General features: G+C 42.0%; 1 protein-coding gene across 1 annotated transcript in view; it reads right to left on the bottom strand.

Moving 5' to 3' along the window:
• The window catches only part of grm4 (glutamate receptor, metabotropic 4), a 1385277-nt gene that overhangs the window by 658724 nt on the left and 706401 nt on the right, over positions 1 to 20152 (bottom strand). The gene's annotated exons all lie outside the window — the stretch shown is intronic.

The following is a 20152-nucleotide window of genomic DNA, read 5'->3' as shown; positions in this document are numbered from 1 at the left end:
CTAACAACAGAAGTCCAAGAATTGTGCTTGCCATAAAGAAAAATAATTAACAGCTTCACCATCAATAAAAGACGGATTTAATGTGAAAAATTTCTCTATTGATCACAGGAGATCCAGTAAAAAAAACACAAAAAATTATAAAATAAATTCACCATTTGAAAATCCGATGTGACATGGATAAAGAGGGAGTGCGATCAATCAGAAATAGTCCCTACGCAGAAATTCTTCATTCCTGTTTATACACTGAACTGGTTCATTGCTCCACATTTTCTGGACAGCTTTATAGCTACAGTGTTAGAGTGGAGTTGCGATAGCTTTTTCAGGAAATTCATTGTAATTGATTTACACTGGTTTTACGCCGAAATGTTGCTACCTGCAAATGTCCTCAATTGTTCTACATCACTTCTGAGATATGTCTGCCAAAACCCTCTGCTGCGCATTTGCATAGCTGTACCTTGTTAAAAGGATTAGTTTATTCAGGTAATAAAAGCAATATACTGCAGATGCTGATGAAATAAAAACAGCAAGTGCTAGAAAAATTCAGCAGGTTTGGCAGCATCTGTGGAGAGGGAAATAGAGTTAACATTTCGAGTCCGATACAACTCTTCGAGTTTTTCCAGCAATTTGTATTTTTATTTTAGTTCATTCAAGGCTCCTGAATTTACGCAAATAATCCACTAGCATTGATGTACACCCAAAGATTTAGGCAGAGAATGCCCCAAAATCACCTCATATGCAGAGTAACTGAGCTATCCAAAGTTTCAGAGAAATGTTATGCCTAATTTCTTGACTTAATATTTCTAACTGACACCTGCCTATACTTAACCAAAGTGCTGTCAGTCTTAGTGCACTTCATATTTTCAGCCTCCTTTCTCACATGTTCAGAAGGTGGAATGGCCTTTCAAATGGGCACTTCTCTGCTCTACATAATAAGAAAGAGGAGCAACAAAAACAAGAGACTCTATTGGTGATACTGATTTTGAGCTTGCGTAATGCCAGTTTTCACATTAGCCATAGGTTAATGAACTTTGCAGGAAAGTTTGCCATGCTTTGCCATACTTCCCATTGGCAAGAACCACACAGGAACTATTATAAATTTCAGAGTAATTTCTGAGTATCCATGATACAAGAAAGTTTGGCCCATCTGTTATATTTAACAAAGCTTTGAACTCAAGGGTTAGTCAGATGGACTGAACTGTTCTTTTCTTCCAAGATTCTTCGAATACCATAAAGCTCCAACTACAGGAGTTCATTTTTAGGAATACTGCATGAGATGTGACAGCATTCTTCAGTGAATATATTTATGAAATGGATGTGTTGCCGTCAGATTTGATGAAATAAGATCCCCAGAATAACAACTTAGTGAGATTATATTTGACATAAACGTGAGCATTTCAAATTTTGTTTTAAATGTTGCTGATGTATTTAACACTGAATGAACGGGTCGGTCTGCACTGCTTTACATACACATGAGTGATCTCATCATAATTTTAAAACTAAGTTCTCTTTCTTTGCAAAATTAAGCAAATTTTCTTTTTAAAAAAGTGAGAGATTGTGATGTACACTGTGCTGTCTTTGTACTTTCTGTTGGGTACAAAGCATTTGGAACCATAGGCCAATAAGACAGCAACTGTTGATTATCAAGTAGAAGAATGTGCAGCAGTTGATAGTAAAGTGCAAACTGATTTGAGCAATCAGTCATAGGAACTTAGGCTACAACAAACAGGACACCTCCTTATCGCTGACCCTCCAGCTCGCTGTCTCTGCTTCTCCCTGGCCCTCTGGCTCGCTGTGTCCCCTTCTCCAAGACCCTCCTTCTCCCTGGCCCTCCGGCTCGCTGTCTCTCCTTCTCCCAGACCCTCCTTCTCCCTGACCCTCCGGCTCGCTGTCTCTCCTTCTCCCAGACCTTCCTTCCCCCTGACCCTCCAGCTCGGTGTCTTTCCTTCTCCCCGACCCTTCGGCTCACTGTCTCTCCTTCCCCCCGACCCTCCAGCTCACTTTCTCTCCTTCCTCTCCTTCTTCTCAGCCCTTTGGCTCGCTGTCTCTCCTTCTCCTCAACCCTCCTGTACCCGACTCTTCTGCTCGCTGCCTCTCTTTCCCCCGACCCTTCGGCTCACTGCCCCTCTTTCCCCCGACCCTTTGGCTCGCTGTCTCTCCTTCTCCCCGACCCTACATCATTTTGATTATGGCTGATTTTCTACCTCAACTCCACTTTCCCTCTCACTCCCCATATCCGTTGATTCCCTGGGAGATAAAAAAAACTATCTCAGCCTTGAATTTTTTCAGCAATGGAGCATCCATGACCTTTTGGGGTAGAGAATTCCAAAGATTCACAATCCTCAAAGTGAAGAAATGTCTCATCTCAGTCGTAAATAATCGAACCCTCATCCTGAGGCTATGCCCCCATGTTTTAGGGTCTCCACCCAGGGGAAACAACTACATCAGACCTGGACAAAATGATGTTAAAAAGAAACTCCCAAAGGTTAAACACAGATGTTGGGCCTATTAACTGACTGATGTTAAAGCAGAATGATTTAAAATATGGCAACTTAAAATGAGGACTTACTGGATATTCTTCCTTAGATGTGGAGACCAAAAGGGTGCACAGTGTTTCAGGTGTGGTCTCACCATAACTGTATATAATTGTAGAAAGACTTGTGGTGGGAGCTGAGTCCTCACAGTTGCTAAGTCTTTCTGAGTTGCACAGACACAAGACTCAACCAGCCCATGCACCTGTTCAGGCACTCACACTTCGATGGGATTAGTAAGGTAGACATTTGGGGTTTTACTTCGTGATGCACACTTCACAAGTGAGCAAGAGCAGATGGGGACAGCAGTGGAGAGCAAAACCCTCTCAAAGCTCTGCTCAGCTGGGTGCAGATGCTGTATTTTTAGGGCATCGATGAAGAGTATAATTATTGAGCAGCAGCAGCAATGTGTAATGCACTGACAGGCATTCAAAGTTGGCTCACCACAATTGCAGAGATTAGAGAAGTCCACCTCAAGCATGAGGGGCGTGATATTACAGGTCACTGAGATGATGTCTTCTTCCAATGATAGTCACCAACACCATGGAATAAGCTCCAATCAAATGTGTCTACACACAGCTTCAACACTGCCATATAAACTCTGGTCGCCATCATGTCTGTTACCTTAAATAAGTTGACACATACCTTAGCCGTGCAACATTCCACTAACCAGCACCAAACTGTTCTCCAGCACAGTGGTATCAAGGAAGTGCAGCTGGGCCATGAGAGCAATTATAGTGAAAACAGACATGGAAGCAGGGGCTCCATCCAAAGCAATTTAACTTCTTACCCACAGCTCCTCTCTCAGTCAGTAACCCATGTGCTACCTTGTCTCCTCATGGCTGATTCTGCTCTTGTAGAGGTGCAGGTGGACCAGTCTTTGATGGAGCCCTCAAATAAATGTTATTCATTTTCTCCACTTTCCAGTCTTGTCCACACTTAGGTGTTGGTGTTAAATGGCCTTCTAAGTTGCTTCTTGATGAATTGATGGCAACTGATGGGGTTTTTGAAGGTGTAATTGGTTGGTTGCAGGCAAGGCTGCTTTGTGTCAGTGGGGGGGAGATGAAGCACAAAGAGTGGTGTTTGCATTTCTTTGTGACATGGGTCCATTGGCGCAGTCTAAGTGAACCTTGCATCGTTAAAGACATCCCTGCAATTGTGGGCAGCAGTGAATGCAGTTACAGATGCACTACCCTCATCACATTCTTCCTCCTCCTCTTTTTCTTTCCCTTCCCCTCTGACTAGCCTTCACCTTGTTCCTCCTGCAGGTCCAAGTTTCACTTGGTCATGTAATGTTGTACAGAGCCCAGCAAACCATAGGTATTCTAGAGACCCTGGCTGGTGCGTACTGAAAGACATCTGCAGATAACCTGTTCAATCACATATCTGCTGGTGATATGGCACTTGTTGAAGTGCTGTTGGCCATTTTTCTGATGGATGTCATCAGCCAATTTTGCAGGGGGCATCCCTTGCCGCCTAGCAGCAATCCTTTAGGTCTGCTCCCAGATCCAAAGAGATCAGGGAGGGTGGATGGCTGCAGTCTTAACGGAGTGGAAACCCTGTTAGTTGATGACTGTTCACGGTTGCTCCGTGGGAGGCCAGATTGCCATGTGTGTTACAAGTCGATGACGCCCTGCACATGTGGGGAAACCAGCCAGAGCCACAAAACCAAGCACTCATTCTGACTGGCGTCATCAGTGGCAAAGTTGACATAATTTCCCCCTTGCCAAAAAGCCATCAGTTTTATGCATTTGTGGGTGGCCAACTGTGAGATCCTGAATATGTTCATGGCAGAGCCCAGGAAGGAACTAGAAGCAAAAAAGTTAAGGGTAGTGGTGGCTTTCAGAGTGTTATGGTCCCCATGGAGACAAACAAATGAAAAGAACCAAATGACCCCAACAGAAAAAGAAAGGCATAAGATTTTACTTTAAAAATAAAACTAAAATCAATATGAATTACACATGAATTAACTGGCAAATTGCAGTCAATATAAACTATAAATTGTACTTTAAATAGCAGATACAACAAAGATAGATCGCACGGATTTACTGGGCAGTCCACTTAGTATATATTGCACCAAATCCAGCAACAAAGTCCATCAAAACTCAATTTCTTCAGGCCGAATTCCAGCTCCTTTTCTTCTAGCAGGATTTAGTCCCCAATTTCCATCCAGCAGCAGATTTAATCCACCTGAGTTCCACGTGTACAATTTTCATCAAAAGGTACACTTTTTCAGATCCCTCTCAGCTCTGCTCCCAGATTCAGCTGCCTTGGTCTTCTTTTCCAACTATGCAACCGCCTCTTCTCTTTACAGCCTGCCTGCAGTGCTGAGATCATCCCATAGCTCTATCCTTTGCCTGGTTTCAATCAGTTTCTGTTTCCCTGGTAACCTAAGTCCATTTCCCAGAAACTTAAAGTCTTAATTCCTCTTTCATTTAGGGACTGTCTTAAAAAAAATAAGCTTTGAGACCACAGTTGGTGCACCCAACAATCCATTCGACAAGCCATCTGCTGATACCAGCTTGTACATGCTTCCCCACTGGTCCTGTGAACAATGGTTTCCATCACAATAGTCATTGATTAACACATAACCACTAGGTCCAACTGGCAACACGTCTTCTAGCAAGCTGCAGATGTTTGCCATCATCTGACATCCTGAGATTTCTGACACACTGGTGCTCAGACATGACAAGGAAACTCAACATCTGCCTTCTGTGAGCTGTACCTCTCTACTGCTGCACTTTTGTTATGAAGTTACAGGCTGGTGATCAATAGGTTTCTGCAGGTGTTGTTTCTAGTACTCATGTTCAACTGAACTTCCGTCTTCAACTAAAGTTCAATCTAAAGCAGCATAAAGGAGTATCCTTCCTGATGTGATACAGTAAACCTCTAAACTATAGAAAGCAGCCTCACAGCAGAAGTACTGCAAACAACTAGTTCCCACTAGCAGGTAAGAAATCCACAGGCCATATTTACCTCAGATTAATTCAGCCCTTCAATTACCACCATTTACTGGGCTTTGCAAATTGAGTTTCAGGAAGCTTGAGGTTAAAGTCAAAAGGACCTGATGTCTCTAATTGAGCAATTAACATATTGTAATTGGTATCAAGCCTCTCTCAAGGGATTGGACACACACAATCAAACGTGCTCAAGTTAAATGGTGGGTTGGACCCGGCTTCCTGAAAGGCTGACATTTTTCATGGTTTTAATCCTCTCCCACCCATCCACCATGCACTCCTCCAGTTTAAAATTCAGCCCACGGCTGGTGTTTGACTAGATTTTATGCTGAAGTCCCTGGTGTGGAGCTTGGACCGACAACACTATGAAGTGACAATGTTATCACTGAGCTGTGGTTGACACTCGATATAATATAACTGGGTTAGTCTTGTATGGTTTAGATATTTTATTAATATTCATACAAAGGCTTTAACTAAATAAATGACAACGCATGAACAATGTGAGAAATGTAAATAACAGTACATACATAAAACCATACTGCTTTTGAAAAGATCATCCTACATTTCTGGTATCTCCATGAAAAGGTAAGGAATGAAAGAAGGAATCATTTTGTCAAACTTGTAGCAGCAACAAATAAATCACTGAAGTTAAGATACTGTAGTTAGGAAATGTTTATTTGAAGCATCACTTGTGTAACAGAAGGATTTTATCCTTGAAAGACACATCTTCTAAAGTAGAAAATCAGATATGCCGTTTTTCATTTATTATATTTACACTGGTTTTCCCTATAATTGGTACATCCAAAAATACAGCAAAATACCATTACAGCAACACAATGCATTAATGCTGTGGTGCTGCGAATTTGAAGATACAACTGAAGTCAGCTACCTGTGCAACAATCATTCAGGTTCAAGGTACTTGGCCTAGAGATTGGCTTGTGTCTGAATTAGTGCATCCCAGGTGCCTGTGGTAGCACCAGATAAAATTGGATCATTGGCCTCTTTTGTTTACTAGTAACAAGTGTGACTGTCAGCTACGACCCCTGAGGAATCTCTCTGGTCCCAGGAAGAATGAAGACTGGCCAGCTCTGACCCCAGCTCGAGAGCCTGGGAGGGGACATGAAGGCAAGCAGAGTGGGTGGGGGGGGCAGTGGGGCACAGGGGTGTTTGTAAGTTACTACGGGTGACAGCCCATGAATTTAAAATTCCTCCTGCCTTCACAGTAAGATAAATAAAAAAATAAAACAGGTCTTTCTGGTGGCAGCCTCCAGTGATTCTGTTTAAGGCCTGCTAGTTTTATTGCCTAGCACCTAAGAATATTGATCATAGCATATGTGTTGTACGCTGCACACAGTGACTTACAAATTTTGGAAACAAACCTCAAAACAGGCATTCGGACTCCCAACATGCATGTGCAATGGGCCTAATGCCTTTTTCAGGCAATAGGCCTGGGCAGTTTCCAGACTAAGCTACTGAGAAGTCCAAATTATAGAGTTGCTATCTGGCCAACAATGGATTACATATTCTCTCAATATAGGGATACAATGAACATATGGGGCAGAATTTTACAATTGGCATGCGGGTGCATGCCTGATGTGCCGGAATGTAATATGACACACGATGATGTTGGTGTGCGTCCCAATATCATCGCGCTGTCTCGCGATATTTCATTCGGTGGGCACATGCTGGAGCCAGCTGTACGCTCGCCGATAATCAAAAGGCCTATCAGGGCCATTAATGAGCTAATTAACTTCAAATTTACACTGCCCGTCCAACCTAACGGTTCACGGGCAGGCGAAAAGGCTAAGCGGCCTTTACATTGTTTAGGAAACCTCATCCATGAGCGGGATGAGGTTTCCTAAAGCTTTTACAAATTAATAAAAACTTTCGTTTGACATTAAAAACATGTCCCATGTCATGTGACACAATCACATAAGGGGACATGTTTCATTAAATATTAATTTGTTTAATCATTTTTAAAAAAGCGCTTCAATCTCCCTGAGGCAGCTCTGTGCCTCAGGGAGATTGAAGTGCTCTTTGCACGCATTGCATGAAAGAGCACTAGACCAGAGTCTCCCTCCTTCCCCCGTCCTCACAGGTAGCTCTCGCTACCACTCATGATCCACACTGGGCAGACCTTAATTGGCCCACCCATGTGAAATCACGGTGCGGAACCGATCTGTGATCGCTCCCACCCTCTGCCACCGAGCCCACCCAACCACTGAAAAATCACCTAACGAAATATCGCGAGACAGAGTGATGACGTCGGGATGCCTGACATCATCGTGCATCATATTACGTTCAAATGTAAAATTCTGCCCCAGGTTTCACATATCCTCTGACAGCGGCTACTGTTTCTCTGCTTAATGCCGTCCTTTCTATTGGTATCTTGGTTTACAGTTTATCAATGATACAAGTTGGTGGTAAAATCTTGAAACTCTTTTAATAGTAACTCAGACTTTGATTCTCAAGTTGACCATAAAGTTTCCAATTTCTCACTGTTAAGCATCTCCCTTTTCCATTTAATGAACTCCATAAGGATCTTCTACATGTACTGTTGAAAATCCATTTGACCTGTGTCATCACAAGTTGCACAAATGTGGATCATGTAGTTGTAAGCAATTTCTTTTACATTTTATTAGAACTATAGCTACAAAAGGTGCATAACTAACAATCCTCAGGTGTGTGTAGAGAATTTCTTTCCTTCACAGATGAAAAGATACATTACATGGACCAGACTGCCAGCAAAAGTTGCAAATGCTGTGCTGATTAATCTGTTTAGAAAGAGAATAGAATACTATCTGATTAATAAGGGGATTAAAGATTGAAATTTGTTAATCAACGGGTCAGGAGCAGGAAATAGGACAGTGATCTCTAATTGTTGTAAAAAACAACCCGTCTCATTCACTGGTTAATTTTACTTCTGGGAACCACTCACTCCCAGTCTGCCTCGCATGTGGCTCCAGCCCCACACTATGTCCTTGTTTCTTGATGTAACCTGAAGCAATCTGTCAATCAAAGAAAATAGCCCTCCACCAGATTCTCAGGGCAACTGCCAGTAAGGATTAGACAATAAATATGATGATGCCATCATCACGCCACACCGCAAGAGCAAATTAGAAAAAAACAATAATTTAATGGGACATAACAAATTAATTTTTCCAAGACTCTGGAAACGCACATGGAATACAACTGACAAATTACATAGGTTGTGATGATAAATTGCTATCCTGGAGTTTTACAAACTCAACGTTAGTGCAGAGGGGAGGGGAGTCCCGAAAGTTTTTTTTTAATAGAGCTTGTCTTCTGAAAACTTTACATGTGATTATCCATCTCCCTGAGATTAAACTGTTAGGGCTGGATTTTACCACCGGCTTCAGGACCCCATTATCGGAATCAAATGGAGGTCCTGACTCGACACTTTCTAACAGCAAGACCAACAGCAAAATCTTCCAGGAGGAAACTTCCAAGTTTGCCATTTCAGAACATGCTGTCATATTGAGGCCAGCTTCTGATGTTGCAGGCTCAATCACAGGGCCAGCAGCCTCATCAGGAAGGTGGGTGCTGCTGAGGCAGGGTGGGTCCATGAGGGCTCCTCAACATAGAGTTTCTACAAGTATTTAAAAAGGAAAAGAATAACTAAAGTTAACATGGGTCCTCCAGAGAACGCGTCTAGGGAATTAATAATAGGAAATAAGGAAGTGTTAAATTTTGTGTCTATCTTCATTGTAAAACACATTAATAACAACCCAGAAATAATTTTAAATCCAGAGGTGAACAGAGGGAAGAACTTTAAACAATTGCAGTCATGAGGGAAAGGGTACTGGGAAGAATATTAGAAATAAAGGCTGACACATCCCCAGGACCTGATGGGACTTCATCCAAGGGTCTTAAAAGGAGTGGCTGCAGAGATAGTAGATGCATTGGTTGCAATTTTTCAAACTTCCATAGATTCTGGTAAAATCCCATCTGATGGAATCTAGTGAATGTGACTCCTCTATGCAAGGAAGATGGGAAACAGAAAACAGGAAACTACAGACTGGTTAGCCTAACATCAGTCATAGGGAAAATGCTAGAATCTATTATTAAGGGGGTTATAGCAGGGAATTTAGAAAATCTTAACGCAATCAAGCAGAATCAATATGGTTTTGTGAAAGGGAAGTCATGTTTGACCAAGGCGTTCTTTGAGAAAGTAAAAAGCAACATGGATAAAGGAGAAGCTGTGGATGCGATGCACTTGGATTTCCAAGAGGTGTTTGGCAAGGTGCCACATCAAAGGTTACAGCACAAAATAAGAGCTCATGGTGCAGGGTGTAACATATTAGTATGGATAAAGGATTGGTTGGCTCACAGGAAACAAAGAGTAGGGATAACTGGGTCATTTTTGGGGTGGCAAGTTGTAACTAGTGGAGTGTCACATGGATCAGTGCTGGATCCTCAACTATTCACAAACTAAATAAATTACTTAGTTGAAGGGATTGAAGATATGGTTGCTAAATTTGCTGATGACACAGCCTCTGCAAAGGGGTATAGACAGGTTAAATGAGTGAGCAAAAATTTGGCAGATAAAGTATAATGTGGAAAAAATGTGAACTTGTCCACTTTGGTAGGAAGAATAGAAAAGCAGTATGTTATTTAAATTGTAAGAGATTGCTGAACTCTGGATGTCCTGATACATGAATCATAAAAAGTTAGTACGCAGGTACAGCAAATGATCAGGAAGGCAAATGGAATGTTGGTATTTAGTGCAAGGGGAATGGAATATAAAAGTAAGGAATCTTTGCTACAGTTGTACAGGGCATCTGTGGGATCACATCTAGAGTATTATGTACAGTTTTCCTCTCTGTAAGAAAGGACTTTTTTTTTCTTTATTCATTCATGGGATGTGGGTGTCGCTGGCTAGGCCAGTATTATTGCTCATGCCTAATTGCCCTTGACAAGGTGGTGGTGAGCTGCCTTCTTCAACTGTTGAAGTCCTTGTGGTGTAGGTACATCCACAATGCTGTTAGGGAGGGAGTTCCAGGATTTTGACCCAGCAACAGTAAAGAAACAGTAAAGAAATTTGCAAAGTCATGATGGTGAATGGCTTGGAGGGGAACTTCCAGGTGGTGATGTTCCCATGTGTCTGCTGCCCTTGTCTTTCTAGATGGTAGTGGTTATGGGTTTAGAACATGCTGTCTATGGAGCCTTGGTGAATTCTTTGGTGAGTTACATTAGAAGCAGTTCATCAAAGGTTCACTTGACTGTTCCCTGGGATGAAGAGGTGATCCTATGAGAAAGGTTGGGCAGGTTGGGCCTGTGTCTACTAGGGTTTAGAAGAACGAGAGGTGATCATATTAAAACATATAAGACCAAGAGGGGACTTGACAGTGTGAAAATTGAAACAATGTTTCCCTTGTGGGAAATCCTAGAGCTAGGAGATATAGTTTAATAACGTGGTCTCCCATTTAAGACAGAGATGAGGAGAAATTCTTTCTCCTAGAGGGTCATTAGGATGTGGAATTCACTTGCTTAGACAGCAGTGGAGGCAGGGTCATTAAATATATTCATGGCTGAGTTAGATAGATTCTTGATTAGCAATGGAGTTAAAGGTTATAGAAAGTAGGCAGGAAAGTAGAGTTGAGGCTATAACAAGATCAGCCATGATCTTATCAAATGGTGGAGCAGGCTCAAGGGACCAAATGGCCTACTCCTGCACCTCACTCGTATGTTCGTATATTTTTTCTTCAAGGTTTGAAATTTTAAATTGATAAACTTTGGGGACAAGTTCATAAGCATTAAGGACCACAGTTTTAATTGCCTTGTAATTTGAGGATTGTTCTTCCAAAAGACTAGAATAAACACCTATTGCATTCCCCAGCAACGCACTCTGCAAAATAAGAGTCCATATGTCCTTTGGCCACCCTAGCTTTGTAGCCTCTTTTCAAAGCAAGATAAAATATCTTTCAACTTTGTCCTCAGTGAATTTAGGCACTAGGCAAATATTCTATGCTGAATCAAAACTCGGAGTTTTGAAGAAGAAAAAGATAACCCCAAATGCAATGTAGCTTGAGTTAATTAGAACTCAATTGCAAATAAAACAGCTTGAAATAGAAAAAAATGAAACTATTCAGAGTGGGACTTGACTCATCATCCAAACTATTAGCTTCTCTTTCACAACGTAACTTAAGCTTTTCTTTAGCAAGTTCATACTGTCTCACTTCTTTGTCTCTTTGAAACTCTCTGTTTCTTCCCCTGTCTTCCCTTGCTAATCTCTCTTTCTGGAGTTCAATTTCACGCCTTTACATTTCTCTTTGTTTTCCTTTTTGCTCTCTTTCAAGACTTCCAATTTCTTTTTCTCTTTCCAATTTGAACAGTTTCATTTTTTCTATTTCAAGCTGTTTCATTTGCAATTGAGTTCTAGCTAAATCAAGCTACATTGCATTTGGAATTGGCTTTTTCTTCTTCCAATTCCAGATGCTGTGCTATTGCCTCAAATATTTCTGCTTTTTTAGGCCCATCTTTTAACTCTGTGTTTAAATTTTCTGCTAATGCTTTTAACATGACCTTGGTTAACTATTGCAAATCTCTCAGGCAGATAGGTGATTTTTTTTACCACCCTCATCCAGTGGCGGTATGAGGTTTGATAGCGGTTTTAAAAACGTTTAATAAAGTTTTTGTTTATTTCATTAATACGTCCCATCTCGTGTGACATTTTCACATGATGGGGACATGTTAATGATTTTTTTATTGTTATATTTTTTATATTTGCCAGCCTTTCAGCAATCTCCCTGAGGCAGCACTTTGCCTCAGGAAGATGTGCGCTCTTTCGCATACATGCGCGAAAGAGCGCACTCTGATAGTTGGGGAATTCCCCCCTCCCCCCTCACAGGAAGCACATAGCGCTTCCCACTGGGTGGGCCTTAATTGGCCCGCCCACTTAAAATGGCGGCGGGGCCTGTTTCAGCGGCAGCGATCAGCTGCCCGCCCGCCGCTGCAGAGCCGGTGGGGCCCGCCCACCCATCAAGGGCAAAATTCTGCCCATGGTGTTTATTTAACATTTATCACCTAATACGTGGATCATCAGTCCTGCATCTTCTTATGTTCCAATGTAAGTAAATGAATAGAGGAGTGGACCCTCGGGGCTGGAAACAGGCTAACCATTGTATTTAGGTTATTGAGCCTTGAAAGGGAGAAACTGAGTTGGAACCTCAATGAGGTTGATCATGGCCTGGAATCTGTGGGCTTTTGAAAGTGAACTGTTAGCGCTCACTGGCATTGCCTCTTTGAATCTGTACACGTCTTCAGGACTTAGTGCTGGCGAAGATGAAGACAGGAATCTTGAAGTTGTGCTTTGTCATTCACTGCTCCACCACAGGCTGCACTCTGGACCCCCACCCACCCCAGTGCTGGCAATCAGTAAAATCAATTGTTTTGGGAAAACATTTCCTTTTCTGCTTTAATATCAACTTCAACACCCCTTAAAAAATCAGCCTTGTTCAATGAGTTGGAACTGGGTTTTTAATGGTGATCTGTGTAATAACTACTTGTGAATAAACTATCCAGCCCTGAAAAAATAGTTTTATGTTTATGAAATGTTATTAAATGTCTCCATTATATCTAGGTTTCTTAATCTAGATTTTTTTGAATAATTAATGAAAGTTTTAAAGCTTGTTTGTGATACTTCAGCTTCCACTTTAATCCCATTGTGAACTTTCCATTTCTCATTTCACTCCTTTTTTGTAGAAAGAGGGATTGATTTTTAGTGTTTTCCATTTGCTGGTTTGCAGTCTGTGAAAATTTTTGAATGGGATTGGCTGCTTTGACAGCCCTGATGCCATCAGTGCAGCTTGACACTGGGAACCCCATTAAACAATGGGCAGAACTTTATGCTCATTGGGTGAGCATGCGCCCAACCTAAATGAGTGTAAAATGACGCGCGGTGACATTGGGCGAGCGTCCCGCCATCATGCACTCGTGCGATATTTCAGTCAGCGAACATGCGCGGGAGTTGGCTGTGCGCCCGCCGACAATTAAAAGGCCTACTAAGGCCATTAATAATCCAATAGATTTAAATTTTTGGCTATCCGTCCAACCTTACGGCAAAAAGGTATTTGCATTTTTCGCGAAACCTCATCCACAGGCAGGATGAGGTTTGAACTGTCATCAAGCAAAAATAAAAAGTTTTCATACTAATTTCGAACATGTCCCTGCTCATGTGGCAGAGTTACATGAGGAGACATTTTTTTTTAAACATTTTACAATGCTTTTATTTTTCATTTTCAAAACTGCTCATCTCCCTGAGGCAGCTCTGTGCCCAGGGAGCTTTTCCAGTGCACACCCACGTGCATATGCAAACTTGCGCACTTGCCCTCCTCCTCCCCCCATACCACCACCACCCCCATCCCGCACACACACAGGGAGCGATCAGTGCTGCAGCAGGCATTTCATGCTGGGCGGGCCTTAATTGGCCTGCCTGCACAAAATCGTGGACGCGGCCTAATCGTGGGCAGCAGTCGGCTTCCCTTTACTGTTGCACAAGGGCAAAATTCTGCCCAATGTTTCCATCAATTGCACAGCAAGAAAGGTAAAGTTGCCACCACTGAAATTGCCAGATCCCTCAATACAGCTTTCTTCGAGGTCAGCAGTGATTGCCATCACTTCACCACTGAGCACAAATTACAGGTGCTTATACTCAGTGGAATAGGAAAGGTTAATTCTGAATAGTACTTCAACCTAAACTAAGACTGCAGAACAAGTGGACATAAGTTCAAAAGATAAAAGACAAATTAATTCTGAGATAAGCAAGAACATCTTCACAATTTAAGACTGATTTTCACCTGATATTAACAGGGTTGAGAAAGTGAAAATTGTGTCTGAATTGAGCATCAAATTTCTTGGACTGCATTGGAGAAATGTCCTGTTTTCCTTAGGGCATTTCCATTGCTCAGTGTGATCTCACAGGTCTGCAATGCCAACCTGCTGTCCTTGTTTTACGAAAGGTGCATTTCAATTTGGGAGATGCCACCAAATTTTTTATGATGATGGACCTGTCAAAAATTCCATCTCCCACCTCACCGCCCACTGGTGATCTGCCCCTCCATGTCGGACAACTTGTGGTCAGATTGCCTATGATACAAGCTTCTCACAATTTCTTACGGGCAAAAGGCACACTTGCACTGCCAATCCTATGCCAATTCATAGCCCATAATTGAAAATCAAAACCAAAAAGACTGATTAGTGCCTAGAATGATGGCCTGATCATGTAGACGAGACAAGTTTTCTGGAATCGTTCAAGGGACAGTTAAATAGTATACTGGTGAAACCACAGGTTTCAATGAATGGATCATTTGTACTTACCTTTGCGAGGTCGAGTACATCACATTGCACAATGTAATTATTTCCAGATTGAATTTGTGCTTACATAATTATATATTTTTGTCCATATGTCCAATTCCTTTGACCTCTCTCCTCCACTGAGTAATTTCAGATAGTTGTATTGTGCTGCACATTTATAAGTGGCCTACAGCGACCCGTATTGCATCATGAAAAGACAAGGAACATAAGTCAAAGGAACATGTCAAGCACGGATGTAGCTGAATTGATCGGTGCTGTTCTTTGTCGAAATTAGTAGATAATGGACTATTACAATCTGTGACCTGAGTGTAGTATGCTGAGTGTATCAGCAGCATGTCAAGGACATGTTTCAACAAGTGCGACTGTCACTCCCTGCTGCTAAGTGTTCAGTGCTATTTAATGTTAATTCTAAACCAGCATTTAAAGCATTACAGTCATTACCAACTATTGCAATACTCCAAACTGTGGTACATACTAAAACATTGGTCAAACATTACTGTAACCATGGCCTGAATATTGCTGTCAGTGTGCGGGGGCGGGCCTGACACGCCGACGCACAAAATGACATGCAATAATGTCAGGTGTGCGTCCCAACATCATCGCGCATCATTTAGATATTTTGTTCAGTGGGCAGGTGCCGAAGGCAGCTGTGCTCCCGCTGAACTGTCAAAGACCCATTAAGGCCATTGGGCAACTAATTTAGATAATTGACAGGGCTGCTCGTCCAACCTTAATGTTGGCGGGCAGGCGAAGAGCCCAAGTGGCTTTCGTGTTTTTCAGGAAACCTCATCCACAGGTAGGATGAGGTTTCCTGAAGGTTGAATAAAATCTGTAAATAAATTTTGCCAAATTGACAGACAACATTGCTAAATTGATACTGTCACATGAGGGGACATGTCTAAATAATTTTTCTCTTTCTTTATAAAAAAAATTTCAATATTTACTTAATCTCCCTGAGGCATGGAGCTGCGAAAGAGCACAGGCCCCAATTCTCCCTCCTCCCCCCACCCGCACAGGTAGCGTTGAGCTTAATTGGCCCACCCATGTAAAATGGGGGCGGGCACCCTCTCCTGCCTAGCCCGCTCAACACAGGCAAGCTTCTGGTCCATAGTGATAAAATGTTCCATCATTACCTGTTTAGATTGTAACTTCATCATATATTATTTTATTTTTTACAGTGCACTGGAGAGAATAAAGTGGACTTCTAGTGCATTCAGCTACCTCGACATGGAACAAAGACCAGGGATCGATTTAATTTTGTTTTCTCTAGGATCTTGGCTATCCTTTGTTTGTTCAACTCTTAGTGCAACTGCACATCCTCAAAAAGGAGAGAGTAATAATATAAGGTCCAAGATACTTCTATTGACCTATTATAATAAAAAAAAGTTATGCTGTATGGTGCTAGAATCCCTTATTGTACAGAAAATGCTGGAAACACTCAGCAGATCAGGTAGCTTTGACCCTTTACCAAAACCAATTGCTGTTCAGATACTCAGTTTGTAAGAAGTAGCAGAGCAAGGCAGGAGTTGCATGGAAAAAACCTTAGCACATACACAAGAAAGGGAAAAGAGAACGATCTGTAAAATGATTAGATGGAGAAGAGGAGACTATTACAGAACAGAAATGATTGTCACGTTAGGCAAAAGGAGGCAATAATGTGAGAGTTTAGAGACCTGGCAGATGTGTGAATGATTAATAAAGCAGAGAGAGAAGGAACATGGAAAAACTGACAAAGCGAAATCACCCCAGTGGCATTGTGGTAAGATCAAAGGGAAGGGCAGGTGATCCCAGGGCACAGACCATGTACTAAAAGGCAAAATCACATCCCAGGCTCCCTTTCACAAACACTCCCACCCACGGGCAATTTATCTATTTTTTCCCTTTCTTCACAGATGTTGTTTGTTTCACAAAAAAGAAGCTTAGTGGGTCATGTCATAAGTGAATTATGTTCTGTGCTCCATCGGTCTATACATGTTTGAATATCCCTGCAGAATGTTCAAAATTTTATTTTCTTTTCATAAAATTGTTTTTCGTTTTACAGGTGCATTTGTCATGATGGATTTTCTTGAATCCTATTGTCTTGAATCTCTACAGGGATCCTTTGCTTTGTTGCTAATTGTTTCCAATGCAATTCCAACAATAATTTGGGGAATAAAATAAATCAGTGAAGGAATGATATTTTTCTGCAGAACTTATGTGGAATGTTTCTTTTAAACAATCCAAATTCTAACCTACTGCAGCTTTGTCCCTGGCTTTCATGAAGATCACTAGCTGTAACTCAACTGAAGCAGTCCCTGTTTTGCCAGAGCTGGGTCTGCTCCAACAGTGGGTGGAGTTGGATCAAAAAGGCTCTTCCCTGATTTCTGTGCACTGGCAGGCTGGCAGCATTATGATTGGTTTTACGCAGTGTTAAGAAACGAAAATGAGCCTCTGGCATTAAAGTGAATAAGTAAATTATGTACCTAGCAACTGTTAAATTACCACTTTGATAAATTGGTCACCTCACAAAACAGGATAGGATTCAAGCAGCAAACCAAAGACATGCTTTAGAAATTAAGGGAAAAAAACATTCTTGTGGAGACAGAGGTAGCAGGGATGCTCCTCTGGTTCCACAGGAGTCATGATCACAGCCCCTCCTTGTCGCCCATTACAACCACCATTCTGCGACTTACCTAATGGCTGCTGCTGGCTAGCGACCCCTTATTTTGAAACTGTGCCCCCTAGTTCTATGTTCTCCCATGAGGAGAAACATCCTCTCAGCATTTACCCTGTCAAGTCCCCGCAGAATCTTATGTTTCAATAAGATCACCTCTCATTCTTCCAAACTCCAGTGTGTATAGGCCAACCTCCTCAACCTTTCCTGATAAGACAAGCCCTTCATCCCAGAAATCAGCCTTGTGGACCTTCTGTGAACTGCTTCCAATGCATTTATGGGCAGAATTTTGCCCTTGGTGGGCGTGCAGGTGGACAGCCGACCCCCGCAGCCGAAACGGGGCCTGCCGCCATTTTGAGTGGGCGGGCCAATTAAGGCCCGCCCAGCAGCCTGCCCAACAGAAAATGCTATGCGCTTCCTGTGCGGGGGGGAGGGAATCCCCAGCTGTCAAAGTGCGCTCTTTCGCGCATACACGCAAAAGAGCGCACTGGTCCCTGAGACAAAGTGCTGTCTCAGGGAGATTAGTGACACTGTCAAAAACGTAAAAAATAAAGAAATAAAAATATTATTAACATGTCCCCCTCATGTGACAATGTCACACGAGATGGGACATATTAATAAATATCACGTGACATTTATTAAAGTTTTTAAAAAGGAAAATGAAACCTCATCCCGCCAGTGGATGAGGTTTCACATATTATCAGAAGCCCACTGGGGCTCCTGGTCTGCCCACCAACCTTAAGGTTGGACAGGCAGGACCTTTAATTACTTTAATTAGCCTGTCAATGGCCTCAATTGGCCATTGACAAGTCGGTGGGCGGACAGCTGATTTCCCTGTCCTCCCACTTTCCTGAAAATTTAAAGGGACCTGTATGGCATCGGGCTTCCTCCCAACGTCATCCCGCATCATTTTCCTGTTGGCGAGCTGGCCCCGCCCCGACAGGAAAATTCTGGCCTATATCTCTCCTTAAGTAAGAAGACAATACTGAACACAGTACTCCAGGTACAGTCTCACCAATGCCATGTACAGTTGTAGTAAGACGTCTCCATTTTTATACTCCATCCCCCTCACAATAAAGGTCAACATTCCATTTGCCTTCCTAAATACTGGCTGTACCTGCACGCTACTTCTTGTGATTCATGCACATGGACATCCAGAACCCTCCATATCGCAACATTCTGCAGTCCATTTCCATTTAAATAATATTCTGCTTCTCTATTCTGCCTGTCAAAGTAGACATCCTCACATTTTCCTACATTATACTCCATCTGCCAAATTATTGCCCACTCACTTAACCTATCTAACCTATCTATATCCCAAGCAGAATGCATCCTCCTCACAGCTTGCTTTCCTATCTGCGTATCATCAGCAAATTTCATGACAACACAGTGATCCTTTCATCGAAGTCACAGGTCATAAATAGCTTAGGCCTCAATTCTGGGGAAATATTTGTCCTTGGCTCAAAGATTTCTTAGTACGGAATGATAGTAATTGGGAATTCAGTACATCTGGAACTCAATGGGACTGTTGTATTGTTTCTTTTCATATTCCTTGTGCATTAGTTTTTCATTGAGGATTTTGGTTGACTAAGCTGTTGTATGTCGGATGGAATACACAATGCAGAATGAAGTAGAATGGTGAAACAATGTTACAAATCCTTTGTGATGCATACATTGAATGATCACAGAACCATCCAATCAATAGGACAACGTTATAAATGATTTTGGATACATAGAAGCAGAGTATCAGAAACCTAATCCAATTAAGGAGTTCAAATAGCAAAACAAGCTGCAGAAGTTTCAAAGTTGTGTTAGACACAATAAGCAAGGATACAAATCTGAACAGCTTTACACAATACAGACAGACTAGTACAAATATTACTTACACTTATACACAAGGGTGATGTTTAAAGTGGAAGTAAAAGCTTACTATCCGATTGGTGGTCCTGTTATCACTTCTACCTATCGCGCTTTCTCTTTCGCTCTCTCCCACAAATGGTCTTGTCTCTATTTTATTGATTTTACTATGGTCATAATTTTCTTATATCTTCTCTCTGATTTCTCCTAAGCTCCAATACATCATCTTCATGCTGTTCTTCTCTATTAGTTTCACTTGTTAAAATTAAGATTCAACAAGCAAATTCACCTTTTCCTAAGATCTTAACATAATGGGCTGAATTTAGCCGTTGGCGAGAGCAGGGGGCAAGGCCCACTCGTCGACGTGTAAAATGATGTGGGATGATGTTGGGGGGACACCCCTGACGTCATCCCGCCCCATTTAAATTTTCAGGAAGGCGCGGGCACAGCAAATTCAGCTGTCCACCAGTCAATGGCCAATTGAGGCCATTGACAAGATCATTGAAACATTTTTAGGTCCTGCCTATCCAGAAGCCTCGGTGGGAACTAAAAAAACATGAAACCTTATCCACCGGCGGGATGAGGTTTCATGTAGGGATTTAAAAATTTTAATAAAGTTTTACAGTAATTTATGAACATGTCCCATCTCATGTGACATTGTCACATGAGGGGGGGACATGTTAAGGATTTTTGTTTTTCTATTTTTACTGTTTTTACAACTGTCAGTGTTCTCTCTGAGGCTGCACTTAGCTTCAGGTAGATGTGCACTTCTTTGTGCGCGTGCACAAAAGAGTGCACCTTCGCTTTTAGGGAATCCCCCC

The sequence above is a fragment of the Carcharodon carcharias genome, chromosome 9, assembly GCF_017639515.1.
Source record: "Carcharodon carcharias isolate sCarCar2 chromosome 9, sCarCar2.pri, whole genome shotgun sequence".
Lineage (NCBI taxonomy): Eukaryota > Metazoa > Chordata > Chondrichthyes > Lamniformes > Lamnidae > Carcharodon > Carcharodon carcharias.
Note: the sequence above shows the minus strand (reverse complement) of the source record. Positions and strands in the feature narration are given on the sequence as shown.